Genomic DNA, 19,005 nt, shown 5'->3' on the forward strand with positions numbered 1-19,005 from the left:
TCTATTATAGCCTGACTTTATTTAAAATAGTGACAACTTAGGATCACATTCCTGCAACCAAAAAACCCACAGCCAAGATATAGACTTCCGTGTATATTTGTTTTCGAACTATGTCTGTAGGCAGAAAGGATAGTGTTGATTGAAACTATGGTTCATTCTCTTCAAAGATCTTCATTCATCACTAAGGATTTTTGAAAAATCTATGAGATTCACTTATAGAAACACTTTCGAGTTTCAGGATTCAGGTTGATTGTATCCTGAATGCAATATATCTATTTTTAAACAGAACTGATTAAAAAGAGATTAAGCTGCATTTGTTTTCAAAGATAGTTACAATAATCTAGTAAACATTTCTCATCAGTATCCATGATAATGGTACACAGTGGGAGAAGGGGACGACAGAGGATTAGATAGTTGGGTGGCATCACTGACTTGATGGACATGAGTTTGAGCAAGCTCCGAGAGTTGGTGAAGGACAGGGAAGCCTGGCGTGCTGCAGTCCATGGGGTCTCAAAGAGTTGGACACAACTGAGTGACTGAACTGATACATTACACACAGGGCTTCCCAGGTGGTTCAGTGGTAAAGAATCTCCAATGCAGGAGTCACTGGTGATGCTAGTTTGATCCCTGGGTCAGGAATATTCCCTGGAGAAGAGAATATCCACTCCAGTATTCTTGTCTGGGAAATCCCATGGACAGAGGACCCTGGCAGGCTACAGTCCAGGGGGTTGCAAAGAGTTGAACACGACTTAGCATGCATGCATTATGTGTAAGTACCGTATAGGTCCTAAGTATATTAGTTCTGTTTCTCTGTAGAACCCTGACTAGTACAATAATAAACAATATTCTTAACACTCTTCTGGTTCCCTCTTCTAGAGAAGAAAATCATGTACTATTCAGTAAGTCCCCTACATATGAAGCTTCAAGTTGCAATCTTTCAAAGATGTGAATGTGCGTTCCATCACCATCAGGGTCAGGGCTGAGTGAAGTTACCACTTGCTCTCCATCTCCTATTGCTGATGATCCTTCAGCTCTACCATCTCCCATCTCTTCTCCCTGCTCCAGTCAGTAACTCTTCTTGCCTGTTCACTTGATGCCAGCCCCTCTAAGCCAACAGTTGTACCATACTACTCTACCTTTCAAAGTATTGCACTGTAATGTTAAAAATTTTTTTTTCTTTTTTATGTGTTTTTCTTTTATGTATTACTTATGTAAAGAGTATTATAAACCTATTACAGTACAGTACTAGAAAGCCAGTGGTGTTAGTTGGGTACTAGGCTAACTTTGTTGAACAAATTAAACCTAAAAACGAGCTCTTGGAATGAAATCTGTTTGTATATAGGGGACTTACTGTATTATTTTCTTTTGACTCAAGTGTCTAACCTAAGGCATGCCTAGCTTTCAGAAAATTGTTCATTGCATAAAGAACTGGCAATCGTTTTTTAAGAATTTCAGGACTAGTTATGTTATACAACCCAAACTGACTAAATGAAGACAAACATCACCAGTGAAATTTCAGGCATCAGTGAGGAAACCATTTTTTTAGTAGCGGGTCATTAAATACCCCATAAAATACTGTTACCTTAGTGTTTTTGGCCTGAATCAATGCCCTGAGAATGCAATGTGGCCAAAAGTAGATGGTAAGAAATGCATTTTTGGTATAATTAAGTGATGGGGTTATTTTGTCAGGTAAGCAACCACCCTGATGATAAAAATCAGTTTCACAGATTCACTAGGCTATGATGAACATCACAGAGCCACCTGGGCCCTGCTGACCTTACACAGCATGACAACCAGGTTCAACCCCATACTTACTGATGCTTTCACTACCACGCTCAATTTAAGAATCATCTTTGTAGTCATTTGGACTTTTATTTACCAAGATAGGTAGGAAGATAAGCCATATATTAAAGTTATATTTTGCAAGAGAGTCTTTGTAAATTCCTGAGTAAAGAGAATCAATGGGTCTGCTTCTCCAGTGAGCTTTGACAAGGCAATTTAAAAGGCAATAAGAAGTTGAATGAGGTTAAGTGATGGAGACAGAGAACTTCTAAAAGAACTCCTCACCAGTTTGGTTTTTCACATAGGAAAAGGTAATTTCATGTTTCCTATGAAAAGAAACCGTATTTTTCTTGGCCTGGCTTTTGTCATAATCACGAGGTAAATGTTTGCATCTTCTGCAAGAGTTTTCCCCCACCCTAGTTTAACACAACCTCTCTTTAATGTCAGTAATTCTCCTGACTCAATTCAACAATTATTCTTCTTGCTAGTCACTGATTTTTTTTTTTAATTTACTTATTTTTCTATTTACTTAGTTTTTATCATTAATTTATTTGGCTGCACCAAGTCTTTAGTTGGGGCATGTAAACTATTAGTTGCAGCATGTGGGATCTAGTTCCCTGATCAGGGATGGAACTTGGGCCCCCTGCATTGGGAGCTCGGAGTCTTAGCCACTGGACCCTGAGGGAAGTCCTGTAATTACTGATTTGAATGGCTACTCTTCAGCTGAGCATATGAAGGCCACAGACAGTTCTGCTCTCAGCCCTCCCCTTTCATCTAGGTGATCATGAGAACTTACTTGTGTCAAAGTTCCCACTTCCACTCGACCAGTAACTCCAAAGAATTGCATCTTCCTCATTCTATCTTCCCAGAGCAAAATTCTTTAATCATATAAAAGTAGTGGGTCTTAACATTCTATGTAGTGTTCAGCATCTAGGAGATATACCATATCTGGCAGCTCCCACTTTTTCTTGAAACACCACTTACCTCCAAGCATTGAAGACATTTCATCTAATTTTCTGTTCAGTTCAGTTGCTCAGTGGTGTCTAACTCTTTGCAACCCCATGGACTGCAGCACGCCATACTTCCCTGTCCATTACCAACTCCCAGGGCTTGCTCAAACTCATGTCCATCGAGTTGGTGATGCCATCCAACCATCTCATCCTCTGTCGTCCCCTTCTCCTGCCTTCAATCTTTCCCAGCAGCAGGGTCTTTTCAAATGTCAGTTCTTCTTATCAAGTGGCCAAAGTATTGGAGCTTCAACTTCAGCAACAGTCCTTCCAATGAATATTCAGCACTGATTGCCTTTAGGATTAACTGGTTTGATCTTCTTGCAGTCCAAGGGACTCTCAAGAGTCTTCTCCAACATCACAGTTCAAAAGCATCAATTAATTTAATCTCATCTAATTCACGAGTTAATTGGAAACAGGTCTCAACGTACATTTAACATCTGAAATTCAGGGGTATGAAATTAGCTTTGCTGTCCTAATCCTAGCATCTGGTGTCTCTTGGATGACCCCCTGGATCTAACTGCTTTCTCCCTAACCCTCAACATGCATGTCCACTCTTCCTGATTGACTGGATTTCTGCACCGGTACACTTCTTTGTGGGAGTCATTGTGCTCACAGCCACAGCCCATCTGACTGAGGTTCAGCCACCTTCTTAAGCCTGTACATTGTCTCTTCCCATGGAGACATAGATGGATCCATTTTCCATCTAGATTAACACCTTTGGAGCAAAATCACTGCCTCTTGTTCCATTATGTTTATTGCTGGACCCCATCAACCAGACTGTAACCATTCATTTTGAAAACAACCTTGATGAGACCTGAGTTTGCCATAACCCATGGACATGGTGATTCCAGCTAAGCCTTACTTCCCAATCAGGTGGCATCTTGCCTGGCACTGCTTTTGTCTACCAGCTTGCTCTTGATCTCAACTCACAAAAGTTTCTTCTTGGTCCAAAGAGACATGAGCCTTTGTCATTGAAACTCACCCTAGTTGCCAGTTGTTAATTTATTATTTTCAGAGAGTGTCTTTTAAAATCTAAAACTGCAACTGTTGGATGAGTTTAGAGGTTATCTAAAACCTAGACCAGCACCGTGGGCATCTCCTAGGCACTCGCTAGAAATACAGAATCTGGGACTGTCCTGGTAGTCCAGTGGTAAGACACCACACTTCCACTGCAGTGGGAATGAGTTCATCCTTAGTTGGTGAGCTAAGATCCCGCATATGACTCACAGTGTGGCCAAAAAAGAGCAAAATCTCAGGCCCGTCCCCTTGAAATGCCGAATCTCAGATCCTGTTGCTGTTGTTCAGTCACTAGGTCCTGTCTCTGTGACCCCATGGACTGCAGCATGCCAGGTTTCCCTGTCTTTTACTATCTCATGGAGTTTGCTCAGACTCATGTTTGTTGAGTCAGTGATGTCATCCAACCATCTCATTCTCTGTCTACTGAAGCAGAATCTGCATTTTAACCCAATAATTCATTTGCACATTCACATTTGAAAGAGGTGATCAAAACATTTCTCAGTAAGCATCAAATAGAGGTGTGTACTACTGAGAAACTACTGCGGGGTTAGAAAAAGATTTCATTTGTTTAGGTTATTTTTTTTTAAATATTTGCTATTGGTTTTATATATATATTATTTATTTTGTTTATGTTGTATCTCTTTCTTCCCTCTGATATTATTACTTGTTTGTTGGCTGCATCACACCACTTGTGGGATCTTAGTTTCCCCACCAGGGATTGAACCCAAACCCTCAACAGTTAAAACCCAGAGTCCTAATCACCAGACCATCAAGGAGTTTCTGTAAAAAGATTTATGTGAAAGGCATAATCAATTTTATCAACAACGGCATTTGTCCTGAAGTTGGAGTGATTTTATATCACTGTGCTCCAGCTAGTCTTGAGTCTGCTTGAAACCCAACATGTGCAGGTTTGATTATGAAATTGATGTACTTCCTGAATTGTTCATTCCTTCTGAGTTTTCTCCTGGCACTTCCTTTCTGTCTCAGCCTCATGAGAGAAAATTATCATGGTGGTCTCCATAAAAATTACCACACAGGAAACAAAAGGAGACTCTTGATTACTGGATTCCCACACACCATTTATTCTTTATATTAGAGCCATCATAGAGCCTCTGGGCTTATATGCACAATTAAAGAGATAAACAAGATAAACAAGATTCTCAGCCAAGTTGCAGCTGTTCTGAAGTTTCTTGGAACACCAACCTGATTAAGTTCTTCCTTTTATATCAAAGTAAGTTCTCTGCCAGTGACAGTTGGCTGTCTGATAACCTGAGGAACTCGAGTATTCTTGGGGGGCAGTGGAGATGCAGTGCTGACCCCAAGTGATCCCAATGAGTTTTCCTTCCCCAGCGCTGAGGGTGGTAGGTTTTTTAGAACCAGAGACTAGAGTGATGGGAGGCAAAGTCAGTTGGGTTGGGCTCCTACCAGAAACGTGTTCCTTGCTCTACTATGTATGTGTCAGTCACTCAGTCATGTCCCACAGTCTGCGGACTCATAGACTGTAGCCGCCCAGGCTCTTGTGCCCATGGGATTCTCCAGGCAAGAACACTGGAGTGGGTTGCCATGTCCTTCTCCAGGGGATCTTCCCGACCCAGGGATTGAACCCGGGTCTCCCTCACTGCGGTCAGATTCTTTACCAGCTGAGCCACCAGGGAAACCCTACTGTGGACCAGAAGTGTCCCTTGTCATCCTTGTTTAAAATACTTTCTCCAGTTTGCCATTAAATAACAAGTCTATGTCTAACTTCCAGATAGTAGTTGTGTCACTAAAATGAAATTTGGTGTCAACAGTGATAAAACAAAGAGAAAATCCCAGGCAGTTGTGGTGCAATTCTCGGGCAACAGCCTGAAGTCAGGAGTTCTTGACTTGAAGCTCTGACCACCTGTTTCCTCCACTAGCTCCGCCAACTGGTCCCATGACCGTGAACAGATTAACTGCTCTAAAAAGAAGGGCTTCCTTTAGTCAACTGTTTAAGTCTGTTCTCGAAGCTTCTTCAAGGCTGAGAAATCTCTCATCAGTGGACTCAGTCTTTCCCATAGCACTTTCCATCTGTCCCCTCTTTAATTTTTCTGTTTTAAGAGCTAACTTGCTTAAAGATTACTCTTAGGACACAGTCAGGAGGTAATCATCTGGACTTCCCTGATGGTCCTGTGGTTGAGAATCCACCTGCCAGTGCAGGGAACATGGGTTTGATCCCTGGTCTGGGAAGATCCCACATGCTGCAGGTAAACTCAGCCTGTCTGTGCGGCACAACTATTGAAGCTCATGTATCCTAGAGCCCACGCTCTGCAACAAGAGAAGACACCACAGTGGGAAGCCCACACAAGGCAACTAGAGAAAGTGTTAGGCACAGCAACGAAGAGCCAGTGCAGCCAAAAACTAAATAAATAAAAACTTTAAAAAAGAGCAAGCAATTATCTACTTTTAAAAAGGGAAATATTAAGAAATATATACAAAAATCCAAAACATTATAAAGATTAATACATTTATCATCCATGTACCCATCTCACAATATTAATAAATAAAATGTTGCCATGAAATTTTACTCCTTGGGAATTCCCTGGTAGGCCAGTGGTTAAAACTCCACGCCTCCAATGCAGGGGATGTAGGTTTGATCCCTGGTTGGGGAGCTAAGATGCCACATGCCCTAAAAAAAGAGTTTAGTTCTCTTGATATCCTAATATCCTCTCATCTATTGCCATTCCTTCTCTATACCTAGGAGGTAACCTCTCTCCAAAATAGTCTTTTAGTCTTTAATCTAAATTAAATCATAGTGTTATCTTTGCAAGGGATTTAGGTCTTATATTTCTAATAATAAAATAAATAGATTACAAATATCTTTAGCAGAATTTTGGGGCAGATAGAACAAAACACTAGGAGCAGAATATCCAACCCATGGAAAGAGCTGGCTCTGAGAATCATAATAAATTTACATTGTGTCCTCTCTGTGTCAACAAAAGGAGTTTCCTTACATACCTAGGATTCTCTAAATAGTACTAATTCTAACTTTTCTATCCCATCTTGTAATCACGTCCCTTCTTGCTCATTAGCTTTCTCTTTGGAAAATGAATATGGAAGAATATGCGAACAGTATATCAGAGAGACAATGACTACTTAAAGTTCCATTGGTTCAACAATGAACTTGTTTAATTTAGAACAAATATCAGTAATTATGTCAGTCGGAGCTGATACTCACCTATAACAATGCTTGGAGTTACTACGCTTTTGCTTTGCACACAATGTTTCCAAGATAATCTTTGCCTTTTCCTTGCCAACCATCTTCCAGACAAACTGGTCACCTTTAAGGATTCTCAAAAACATTCAAATCTCTCTCTCTCTCTCCTTCCTCTTCTCAGATGACGACCTTGTCTAGAGCAGCTCCTCACTCTCCTTACCTCATCTCAGCCCTCTCTCTGTTTTACTCTAAACAAGCATCACAACTGCAATTTTACTGTCTCCTCCTTTAAATTATAAGCACTACATGGGCAGACACATTCTCTGTCTTCTTTATCAACTGCTTACCATAGTTTTTAGCAACAGGAGGGATTCAATTGTGTTTCAAAAGGAAAAATGTAAGAAAGAAAGAAAGAGAGGAGGAAGGGAGAAAGAGAGGAAAGGAGAAAAAGAAGTAAGGGGACAGAGAGCAGAGAGAGGGGAGAGAAAGGAAAGAAGAGAGTACTTTTTTTTTTTTCAAGAGGATGTTAAATCTTTTATTGATTACCCATGATAATGGATGATACAGAAGCTTCATTCCCATCTATAACTTTATCTGGTACCATAACTCAATTTAGATATCTTGCATAGGATGTGCCAACAATCATTAATAATAAAAAAAAAAACCCAAAAAACTCCATGACTTTTCATGGGTGACCCTTCTAACAATGAACTCCAGGTCACAACACATAACTGTCAGTTCAACTACACCAAGGTTCTGAAGACACCAGTTTCTCCATCAAAGCAGGTTGTAAATAAATTTCAAATGGAAACTGGCATTACTCTGAAGGAATTCTAACTTCACACTGGGGGTAATTTACCAAAATGGCTTGAGAGTAGACTAACTTTACACAGAACATTGAAAAAAATACACATTTATTCTGCATCATGATCAGACTATTACATTTAGCAATCAACAGCATGGGTGTAAAACAAAAAAAAACACCTGCATTGAAACCTTTTGTTGGAATGCTTTACACTTTCCACAGAACAGAAACTGAAATAAACTGTTATACAATTAATCACAAGTAGAGTCCTCATGTTTTTTACCCTTACACGTGAGTATTGTCTAAAACATGTCTTTGTAGCAGCTAGGTCCTGTCACCACTCTGCTTGGCTAAGTTCACAAATCTGTTGTAATCTGTAGCCTCCCTGTCCCTTCTCTGGCTTTCCTCTCCTGCTAAGCTTTGTTTCCTAGCAGTAAATAAAACCTCTGCCACTGTCATAGCTACTGCTGGGGCTGGAACCACCATGGCCATCTTGGTTTCAAGATTTGGCAAAGTACTGACCTCAACTATCACAAGGGCCTGAACTTCTGCCTCCAAAGTATTTTCCTGTCATGGGTCCGAGATTTGAAGACTGATTGTTGTAATTGCCAAAATCATTGTATATTCTGCCACCTTGAACATTGCTTCCATCATCACCAAATCCATTATAGCTATCCCCACTGCCACCATATCCATCATCGCCATGGCTGCCACCAATGCCACCTTCACCACTGAAGTTTCCACCATGACCAAAGTTGTCATTCCCACAGAAACCACCTCCACGACCACCACCAAAGTTTCCAGAATCTCTTTCACCTCTTCGGCCAGATGAAACACTAGCCATCTCTTGTTTGGATGGGGCTTTCTTTACTTCACCGTTGTGGCCATTCACAGGAGGGAATTTCTGAATGACAGTCTTGTCTATGGAGTCATGGTATCAAAGGTTGTAAAAACAAAGCCTCTCTTTTTGCCACTGGCTCAGCCAGTCATGATTTCAAACACGTCAGTTTCCTCATACGGTTCAAAATAATCTCTCAGCTAATGTTATTCAGTGTCTTCTTTAGCACCACCCATAAAAATCTTTCACAGTTAAGTGGGCAGCAGGTGCTTGAGAATCTTCTCCTGAGATAGCCCTTGGGCTCCACAACACTTCATCACCTTGCGTGGCCTTGCCTTCACGAGCGCATCCACCTTCTCCACGCGACAGCCCCGAAGCTTCTGGAGAGCTTGCTGTTCGAAGCCCTCGTCACCACACAGTCTGTGAGCGCGCCCCATTGCTCAAAATGGCTCCTCAGACTCTCATCGGTTGTTTCAAAGCTCAGACGTCTGACGAAAAGTTTTGTAGCTGCTTGAGTTCTTTGGGAGACTCTGACTTTGACTTGACAGCACTGGAGGTGGGGAGACTTCAGCGATGCTTCTCACTTTTTTCATATATGAATTGTGTGCCTTTTCTTTTTAAGTAATTCATGGAAATATCCCTTGTCTGTGGTTTCCAGTCATTGCCACAATGATTCCTATTGCATGGTAAATTGGGAATTTCATTACATTATTGGTTTGAAAGAGAATCTTGACATTTTCAAATCCTTAAAAAAAATTTAAAGCACCTGCACTAGCAGCGTCTTTGGGAAGCTATTGTAGATTATTTTTTTTTAAAAGCTTTTAACTTTGAGATAGTAACAGATTCACATGCAGTTGTAAGAAACAACCCACAGGAGCCCTGTGTATCCTTTGCACAGCTGCCCCCAGTAGCAGCCTCTTGCGTTACTATAGTGCATGCGTGCTTGGTCACTTTAGTCGTGTCTGATTCTTTGCGACCCTATTAGCCCACCAGGCTCCTCTGTCCAAAGGATTCTCTATGCAAGAATGCTGGAGTGGGTTGCCATGCCCTCCTCCAGGGGATCTTTCCCACCCAAGGATCAAACCCATGTCTCTTTACATCTTCTTTGACAGGAGGGTTTTTTACCCCTAGCACCAACTGGAAAGCCCATTACTATAGTACAACATCACCACCAGGAAAGCTATTGTTTTTAACAAAGTGACAAGTTGTTTTTTTTATTCCCCCAACTTCCAATTCTTTGTTCATTCTCCATCTCTCACAAAAGGGCTTGAGGTAGTTTATCTAAAGGACAAATATAATACCATTGTTTTACAATTAATTACAATGGAGGAAACAAGGTTAAAAGCAGATAAGAAAATAGGTTAACTCTTGGGGCTAATTCAAAGCTCATAATCTAGTTCTCTGCAGAGTCAACAGATTCTAATTAATTTCCAACTGGAAACATGCCAACTTGTCAATGGAAGACAAAGCTTTTGTTAGTTCCTAGAACAATAAAAATTCTCATAAGGGACAACTAAGTATGCTTATAAGAGATACAGTTTTTATCACCTTCCTTGAATTACAGCGAATGTGACAACAAGTGGAGGACCACAAAGCTAACTTATTAGTTAAATAGCTTTCTCCCCCAAGACACTAGATCTTATCACAGACCTTCAGGGTCCACTCTCTTAGAGTCACACACTCAATGCTAAATTCTCCAACTACACTGTATCATTAAACTCCCATGAGTCAGTCACAGGTAATAGGCAATATGATAATAATGAGACCTACTCACAAATATTCTAGTTTACCTCCTTCTGGGTCCTTGTTAAGATTGCAATTTCCTGCCCTCTTAAAGTTAAGCATGGCTGGTGACTTGCCTTTAGCCAATAAAATATGAGTGGAAGTGACATGTGCCACTTCTAAGAGGAAGCATTTAATTGGTGGTACTGACTGCACATTTCTTTTTCCTGCTTCAGAGATGGTAAGTAAGTAAGTAAGTAAGTAAGTAAGTAAGTAAGTAAGTAAGTGTTAGTTGCTCAGTCGTGCCTGACTCTTTGTGACCCCATGAACTGCAGCCCACCAGGCTCCTCTGTCCATGAGATTTTCCAGGCAAGGATACTGAAGTGGGTTGCCTTTTCGTTCTCCAGGGGATCTTCCCAACCCAGGGATTGAACACAAGTCTCCTGTACTGCAGGCAGATTCTTTACCGACTGAGCTACAGGGGAAGCCTCAGAGATGGTGGGATCATGAATTGGCATGAAGTCTCTATTGCCCTGGGACCTGGGAGACTAAATGAAGTGGAGACTCTGCTGACCCATGCTGGACACACTTCATGAAGGAGAAATAAACCTGGATGGAGTCATGGAGATTTGAGGGTTGTTCATTATCATAGGTTAACTTGATAGCCCATCCTGGTTGTTACAGGAAACAGAAGTCCCTTAAAATATATTTATTTGATTGTTCTCTCAAGTCAGGTTCCTTTTCTTGAGGCTAACTATGCCCAGTTCCTTCCATGGATGAGTGTGGAAAAGGTTGATTGTAGTATTAAATGAATCTCTCTGCCAATTTAGCTGTAAGTATGATCTGCTCCTCATTTGCTCTGAATATAATCTGTCCATGACATTCTACATAAAAATGACTCCAGCAACATACTGAAACTTCTGGAACATCTCATGACTAGTCCCCTAAGAACTAGTAAAGGAGAAGAATTGATCATTAAAACCTCAACCTAGAGGGTCAAGTGACAAAGTGAGATGGGAGAGGACTTCCCTGCTGGTCAAGTAATTAAGACTCCAAGCTCCCAATGAAGGTGGCCCAGGTTCAATATCTGGTCAGGGAACTAGATCCCACATGTCATAACAAAAAATCCTGCGTGCTGCAATGAAGATGGAAGATTACTACATGCCGCAACTAAAAGCCAGTGCAGCCAAATAAACAAATATTGTTTATGAACTTCCCTGGTGATCCAGTGGTTAAGACTCCAAGTTTCCAATGTAGCGAGTGTGGATTCGATCCCTGGTCAGGGAACTAAGATCCCACATGCCATATGGCGCAGCCAAAAATTTAAAAAAATTGAAAAAAAAAAGATATTTTTTAAAAAGTGAGATGGGACAAAGTTGGCTTTTTTTTTGATACCTTTGTTATCTACCATGACTGTGACTGCTTCCTGCCTTTCATCCTTATGGGCTCTGCTCACTCTTTGGTGATGAAAGAAGAGGGAAGAGGTACTCACACAAACATTTTTAATAACTTGCTAATTGGATGAAATGGCAATTAAGATGCCTAAGGGCTCTACGCATATTCATAGATTGTCTTCAAAGGGTACAATTACCAAAGCCAATGAAAAAGATTATGAGTTAATATTGAATTGTGATTTGGGGCAGAGGAGGGTGAGGTATGTTCAGATATCTTCCTCCAAATAGCTGCTAAGATTAATCTGTGTCTCAGGCTTTATATGATAATGTGTAGAGGTACAGTTTGCCTGGAGCACAGCATGCTTGTCAAAGGAACAAGTTCCACAGTGGGTAGTCACTGGCCATCCTCCTGACTGGTCAGGGTGCACAATACTCTAGAGGTACAAAGTGGATTTCCCACTCAGTATAAAAACTTACATAATATTTTCCATGATATCCATGTCTAGTATTATTTCCATCAGAAATAAGTATTTCTTCTTGTGGTAAAGATTAAATATAATATCCCCTTCGTGAATTTCCACAGGAACATAAAAACAGTATTTTTGAGAACAGGAGCAACATTTCCTTTCGGAGCTGCCAAAAAGTGTATGGAAAAGAGATTTTGGCATACCATGTTGAAGTCCTTTCTCTGCCTTGAAGAACATCTTGACAGTTAAGATTGAATGTTCAAGTGACAATGCGGTAAGCATAAGTTCAGATTCCACAGGGCTCAGGATGGATGGGAATTACAGACACTTTATTCTGCCTGCCCTCATTCTGCTCGGCCACTGAGGTCCATGCAGGGAAAGATGTGGAAGTGGAAAAAGGCCGCACATATCCCCAGGGTACCCTCTAAGTGCCTGAGTTTTTGTCACTCTTTTCCTGCCACTTCAGATAATCCAAAATAGCTCACGAAATATAAATGCTCGGTGACCACAGTTGGGAGATTTCCAAAGACAAAAGCAGTTGCAGTTACTTTGTGGTCAGGTCCATCTGAAAGACTGACTCTTTAAAAACTTTTTTAAATGAATAGATTATTATTTTTAAAAATTTAATTAAATATAGTTGATTTGCAATCTTGTGTTAGTTTCAGGTGTAAGTAAAGTGATTCAGTTATATATATATATATATATATATATATATGTATGTATATATTTCTGTATGTATATATATATATATACATGTGTGTGTCTTTTCCATTGCAACTTATTACAGATACTGAGTATGGTTCCCTGGGCTATACAGTAGGTTCTACAGTAGGCTATCTATTCTATGTTTAGTAGTGCGTATAATTTAATCCCAGATTCCTAATTTATTCCTCCTTCCCTTTCCCTTCTGGTAACCATAGGATACTGGGTGGCATGCAACGGACATGAACTTGGGCAAACTTCAGGAAGTGGTAAGGGATAGAGAGTCCCAGTCTGCTTCCGTCTATAGGGTCCCAGAATCGGACACGACTGGGTGACTCAACAACACATAAGTTTGTTTCCTGTTTCTGAGTCTATTCCTATTTTGTAAATTAAGAGACTATTTTTTTAGAGCTAGTTTAGGTTTACAGAAAAATGGAGCAAAGCTACAGAGCTCCCATTTGCTTCCTTCCCTCTTTAATAACATTTTGCAATAGTGTGGTATATTTGTTACAGTTGATGAACCAATATTGATACATTATTATTTACTAAAGCCCATGCTTCACTTAGGGTTCACTTTTTCTGTTCTACAGTGTTATGGGTTTGGACAGATGCACAAGTTCTTACACTTACCATTAGGGTGTCAGATAGAATAATTTCACTGTCCTAAGAATCCTCTGTAAGAAGCATTGAGGGTTTTTTTTTCATAGGTAAGAAATGAATTTATTTAGGTTCGGAGAAGCAGACTCTACAGACAGAGTGTGAGCCATCGCAGAGAGGGATTGTGACTGATATTGACTTTTATAACTAGTTCAGAAGCATGATCCTGGCCTCATGCCCTCTGAACACGGTCTGGTTCTACAGGGCTGAACATTGTAACTGAAAGGGGCTCTGTAGTAAGGAGAGACGTGTGGCCTGGTGGTGAAGTGGGCTGGCCCTGCCTTGCCACCGCCACGTCATTTAGACTCTCTCATCTGTAAAACACGGCTAGGTGAAAAGTGAAAGTGTTAGTCGCTCAGTCCTGTTCGATTCTTTGTGGCCCCATGGTCTGTAGCCAGCCAGCTTTCTCTGTCCAGGGAATTCTCCAGGCAAGAATACTGGAGTGGGGAACCATTTCCTTCTTCAGGGAACCTTCCCAACCCAGGGATCGAACTCTGGCCTCCTGCATTGCAGGCAGATGCTTTACCATCCGAGCCACTAGGTCAGCCCGGTGTAGTACTTAATCCATGAGTAATAGACAAGATTACACACATAAAGAAGTTAGAACAGTGCCAGGCAGATAGCAAGTACTCCACTTATCATAGGCAAAATTGTTATTAAAAAATGAACACAAGTGCAGAACTAAACACATGCACACAAACATGCATACAAATTAAACTAGGAAAATCTGAATAAGCTCAGTGGGTTGTAGTGATGTCAGTATCCTGGGTGTGACAGAATCCTATGGTACTGTAAAATATTACTTATCACTGGGGAGACTGGGCAAAGTTTATCTCTGTATTGTTTCTTAGAATTGGCATATGAATCTCCAATGGTCTCAATAATAATTTCAATTATTCAAGGACTTCCCTTATGGTCCAGTGGTTAGGAATTCGTCTGCCAATGCAGAAGACGTGGGCTCAATCCCTGGTCTGGGAAGATTCCACATGTTGCAGGGCAACTAAGCCTGTGCATTACAACTACTGAAAGCCATGCTCCCTAGAACCTATGCTCTGCAACAAGAGAAGCCCCTGCATTGAGAAGCCTGTGCACCACAACTAGAGAGTAACCCCTGCTCAATGGAACTAGAGAAAAGCCAACACACCGTAATGAAGACCCAGCGAAGCCAAAAATAATAAATAAATTTATAAAAAGAGAAAAACATGGAGGAAGTGTCAGTGCATATTAGTAAGTGAAAGAAGCCAATCTGAAATGGCTACATAATGTATGATTCCACCTGGGTGATATTCTGAAAAAGACAAAAAAAAAAAAAAAAATTCAAGCAGGGAATGAGGGGCAGGGTTACAGGGGTTGCCTGTTAGAGATGGAGCAACAGCACATCTCTTTTTTTTTTTTTTTTTTAAATTTTATTATTTTTTTTATTTTTCAGTGGGTTTTGTCATACATTGATGTGAATCAGCCATAGAGTTACACGAATTCCCCATCCCGGTCTCCCATCCCACCTCCCTCTCCACCCGACTCCCCAGGATCTTCCCAGCCCAACAGGCCCGAGCACTTGACTCATGCCTCCCACCTGGGCTGGTGGTCTGTTTCACCACAGATAATATACATGCTGTTCTTTCGAAACATCCCACCCTCCCCTTCTCCCACAGAGTTCAAAAGTCTGTTCTGTACTTCTGCGTCTCTTCTTCTGCCCTGCATATAGGGCCATTGTTACCATCTTTCTAAATTCCGTATATATGTGTTAGTATACTGTAATGTTCTTTATCTTTCTGGCTCACCTCACTCTGTATAATGGGCTCCAGTTTCATCCATCTCATTAGAACTGATTCAAATGAATTCTTTTTAACGGCTGAGTAATATTCCATGGTGTATATGTACCACAGCTTCCTTATCCATTCATCTGCTGATGGGCATCTAGGTTGTTTCCATGTCCTGGCTATTATAAACAGTGCTGCGATGAACATTGGGGTGCACGTGTCTCTTTCAGATCTGGATTCCTCAGTGTGTATGCCCAGAAGTGGTATTGCTGGGTCATATGGTAGTTCTATTTCCAGTTTTTTAAGAAATCTCCACACTGTTTTCCATAGTGGCTGTACTAGTTTGCATTCCCACCAACAGTGTAAGAGGGTTCCCTTTTCTCCACACCCTCTCCAGCATTTATTGCTTGTAGACTTTTGGATAGCAGCCATCCTGACTGGCGTGTAATGGTACCTCATTGTGGTTTTGATTTGCATTTCTCTGATAATGAGTGATGTGGAGCATCTTTTCATGTGTTTGTTAGCCATCTGAATGTCTTCTTTGGAGAAATGTCTGTTTAGTTCTTTGGCCCATTTTTTGATTGGGTCATTTATTTTTCTGGAATTGAGCTTCAGGAGTTGCTTGTATATTTTTGAGGTTAATCCTTTGTCTGTTTCCTCATTTGCTATTATTTTCTCCCAATCTGAGGGCTGTCTTTTCACCTTACTTATAGTTTCCTTTGTTGTGCAAAAGCTTTTAAGTTTAGTTAGGTCCCATTTGTTTAGTTTTGCTTTTATTTCCAATATTCTGGGAGGTGGGTCATAGAAGATCTTGCTGTGATTTATGTCAGAGAGTGTTTTGCCTATGTTCTCCTCTAGGAGTTTTATAGTTTCGGGTCTTACATTTAGATCTTTAATCCATTTTGAGTTTATTTTTGTGTATGGTGTTAGAAAGTGTTCTAGTTTCATTCTTTTACAAGTGGCTGACCAGTTTTCCCAGCACCACTTGTTAAAGAGATTGTCTTTTTTCCATTGTATATCCTTGCCTCCTTTGTCAAAGATAAGGTGTCCATAGGTTCGTGGATTTATGTCTGGGCTTTCTATTCTGTTCCATTGATCTATATTTCTGTCTTTGTGCCAGTACCATACTGTCTTGATGACTGTGGCTTTGTAGTATAGTCTGAAGTCAGGCAGGTTGATTCCTCCAGTTCCATTCTTCTTTCTCAAGATTACTTTGGCTATTCGAGGTTTTTTGTATTTCCATACAAATTGTGAAATTATTTGTTCTAGTTCTGTGAAAAATACCGTTGGTAACTTGATAGGGATTGCATTGAATCTATAGATTGCTTTGGGTAGAATAGCCATTTTGACACTATTGATTCTTCCAATCCATGAACACGGTATGTTTCTCCATCTGTTTGTGTCCTCTTTGATTTCTTTCATCAATGTTTTATAGTTTTCTGTGTATAGGTCTTTTGTTTCTTTAGGTAGATATACTCCTAAGTATTGCAACAGCACATCTCAACGGCTCAATTTGTAGCCAAAATTGGCTGTTAAGGCCTTTGGGGAAAGTTGGGAGAAATTTGGATATAGAATGAGGATTAAGTGTTTTTATTTTGATTAGAATTGGGCTAGGTTTTAGTTATAGGGCTTCCCTGGTGGCTCAGATGGTAAAGAATCTGCCTGCAATGCAGGAGACCTGGGTTCCATCCCTGGATTAGAAAAATCCCCTGTGCTATCCAAAAGTCTACAAGCAATAAATGCTGGAGAGGGTGTGGAGAAAAGGGAACCCTCTTACACTGTTGGTGGGAATGCAAACTAGTACAGCCACTATGGAAAACAGTGTGGAGATTTCTTAAAAAACTGGAAATAGAACTGCCATATGACCCAGCAATACCACTTCTAGGCATACACACTGAGGAATCCAGATCTGAAAGAGACACGTGCACCCCAATGTTCATTGCAGCACTGTTTATAATAGCCAGGACATGGAAGCAACCCAGATGCCCATCAGCAGATGAATGGATAAGGAAGCTGTGGTACATATACACCATGGAATATTACTCAGCCGTTAAAAAGAATTCATTTGAATCAGTTCTAATGAGATGGATGAAACTGGAGCCCATTATACAGAGTGAAGTAAGCCAGAAAGATAAAGAACATTACAGTATACTAACACATATATACGGAATTTAGATAGATGGTAGCGATAACCCTATATGCAAAACAGAAAAAGTGACACAGAAGTACAGAACAGACTTTTGAACTCTGGGGGAGAACGTGAGGGTGGGATGTTTTGAAAGAACAGCATGTATATTATCTATGGTGAAACGGACCACCAGCCCAGGTGGGATACATGAGTCAGGTGCTCGGGCCTGGTGCACTGGGAGGACCCTGAGGAGTCGGGTGGAGAGGGAGGTGGGAGGGGGGATCGGGATGGGGAATATGTGTAACTGTATGGCTGATTCATGTCAATGTATGACAAAACCCACTGAAATGTTGTAAAGTGATTGGCCTCCAACTAATAAAATAATATTTAAAAAAAAAAAAAAAAAGAAAGAAAAATCCCCTGAAGAAGGGAATGGCAACCCCCTCCAGTATTCTTGCCTGTAGAATCCCCATGGACAGAGGAGCCTGCCAGGCTATAGTCCATGGGGTCACAAAGAGTCAGACACGACTTCACCTTCACTCTTTTCATTGTGGTTATAGAAAGAAGAAAAAATAAATTTAGTGCCTCAGCTCTCCATGGCCTGAATTTGCAAGGCTGTGACAAGCTGATTATTAGAAAACCTCCCTACATAACTCCTTACTTGAGTTATAATCACCACCACACTTTCAATGTCTACTCAAAATTTCTAGGAGAGAAACTCAATAAGCCACAGCAGGCCATTATTTTGCCGAAGACCTAAGACCTGGTGGCTCAAGTGGTAGATAATCTGCCTGCAAAGTGGGAGACCCGAGTTCAATCCCTGGGTCAGGAAAATCCCCTGGAGAAGCAAATGGCAACCCACTCCAGTGTTCTTGCCTGGAGAATCCCATGGACAGAGTAGCCTGACAGGCTACAGTCCTTGTGATCACAAAGAGTCAGACGTGACTGAGTGACTAACACTTTCACTTTCACTAAGCCTCTAGGTACTGCAAATCAAAAGTCTTTCTTTAAGAGGGACACTAGCTCTACAGGACATATTCTCAACAAAGGGGTATGAATCGTACAATATGTTCTGACTTCTTCTCAAAATGGCTCTACTGAGGATTCAGCTTCTTTGAATTTAAATGCTGCAGATGTATTTCCAGCAAGAAAAATGAATGAGTAATTATTACTCAGCACAGTGATAGACTGTATGTTTTAGACAGTGTCCTTTCAGTTTTAGCAGAGGCGTTTAATGTCCCTGTTTGTAAAACACTTTGTTCTCATAAACAGCTAGATCTTGGAAATTTTCTTATTGTCTAACTTTCTAGTTCTTGAAACTGATTGATGCAATTCTAAGTATGAAAGTTTGGAGAATGCCTTTTCACTTTCTGAAGATATTCACATTGCTTAGAAGCTTTAGATAAAGAACTGTTCTATCTCAGCTTCAAAGAATTATAATAACACATGCATCTTTTCCCCCTCTCCAGATCTTTTGTAGACCAGGCTTCTCTCTTTCTGATCCTTTCTGATAGAAAGTTACCAGTATGAACATGCTTGTGGTATTCT

At 40.7% G+C, this 19,005-nt stretch overlaps 1 pseudogene; it reads right to left on the reverse strand.

The window, feature by feature from the left end:
- Positions 1 to 8,216: 8,216 nt before the first annotated feature.
- The window catches only part of LOC136165398 (heterogeneous nuclear ribonucleoprotein A1-like), a 91,612-nt pseudogene continuing 80,823 nt past the window's right edge, over positions 8,217 to 19,005 (reverse strand).

This window comes from Muntiacus reevesi, chromosome 1 (assembly GCF_963930625.1).
Source record: "Muntiacus reevesi chromosome 1, mMunRee1.1, whole genome shotgun sequence".
NCBI classification, from domain to species: domain Eukaryota; kingdom Metazoa; phylum Chordata; class Mammalia; order Artiodactyla; family Cervidae; genus Muntiacus; species Muntiacus reevesi.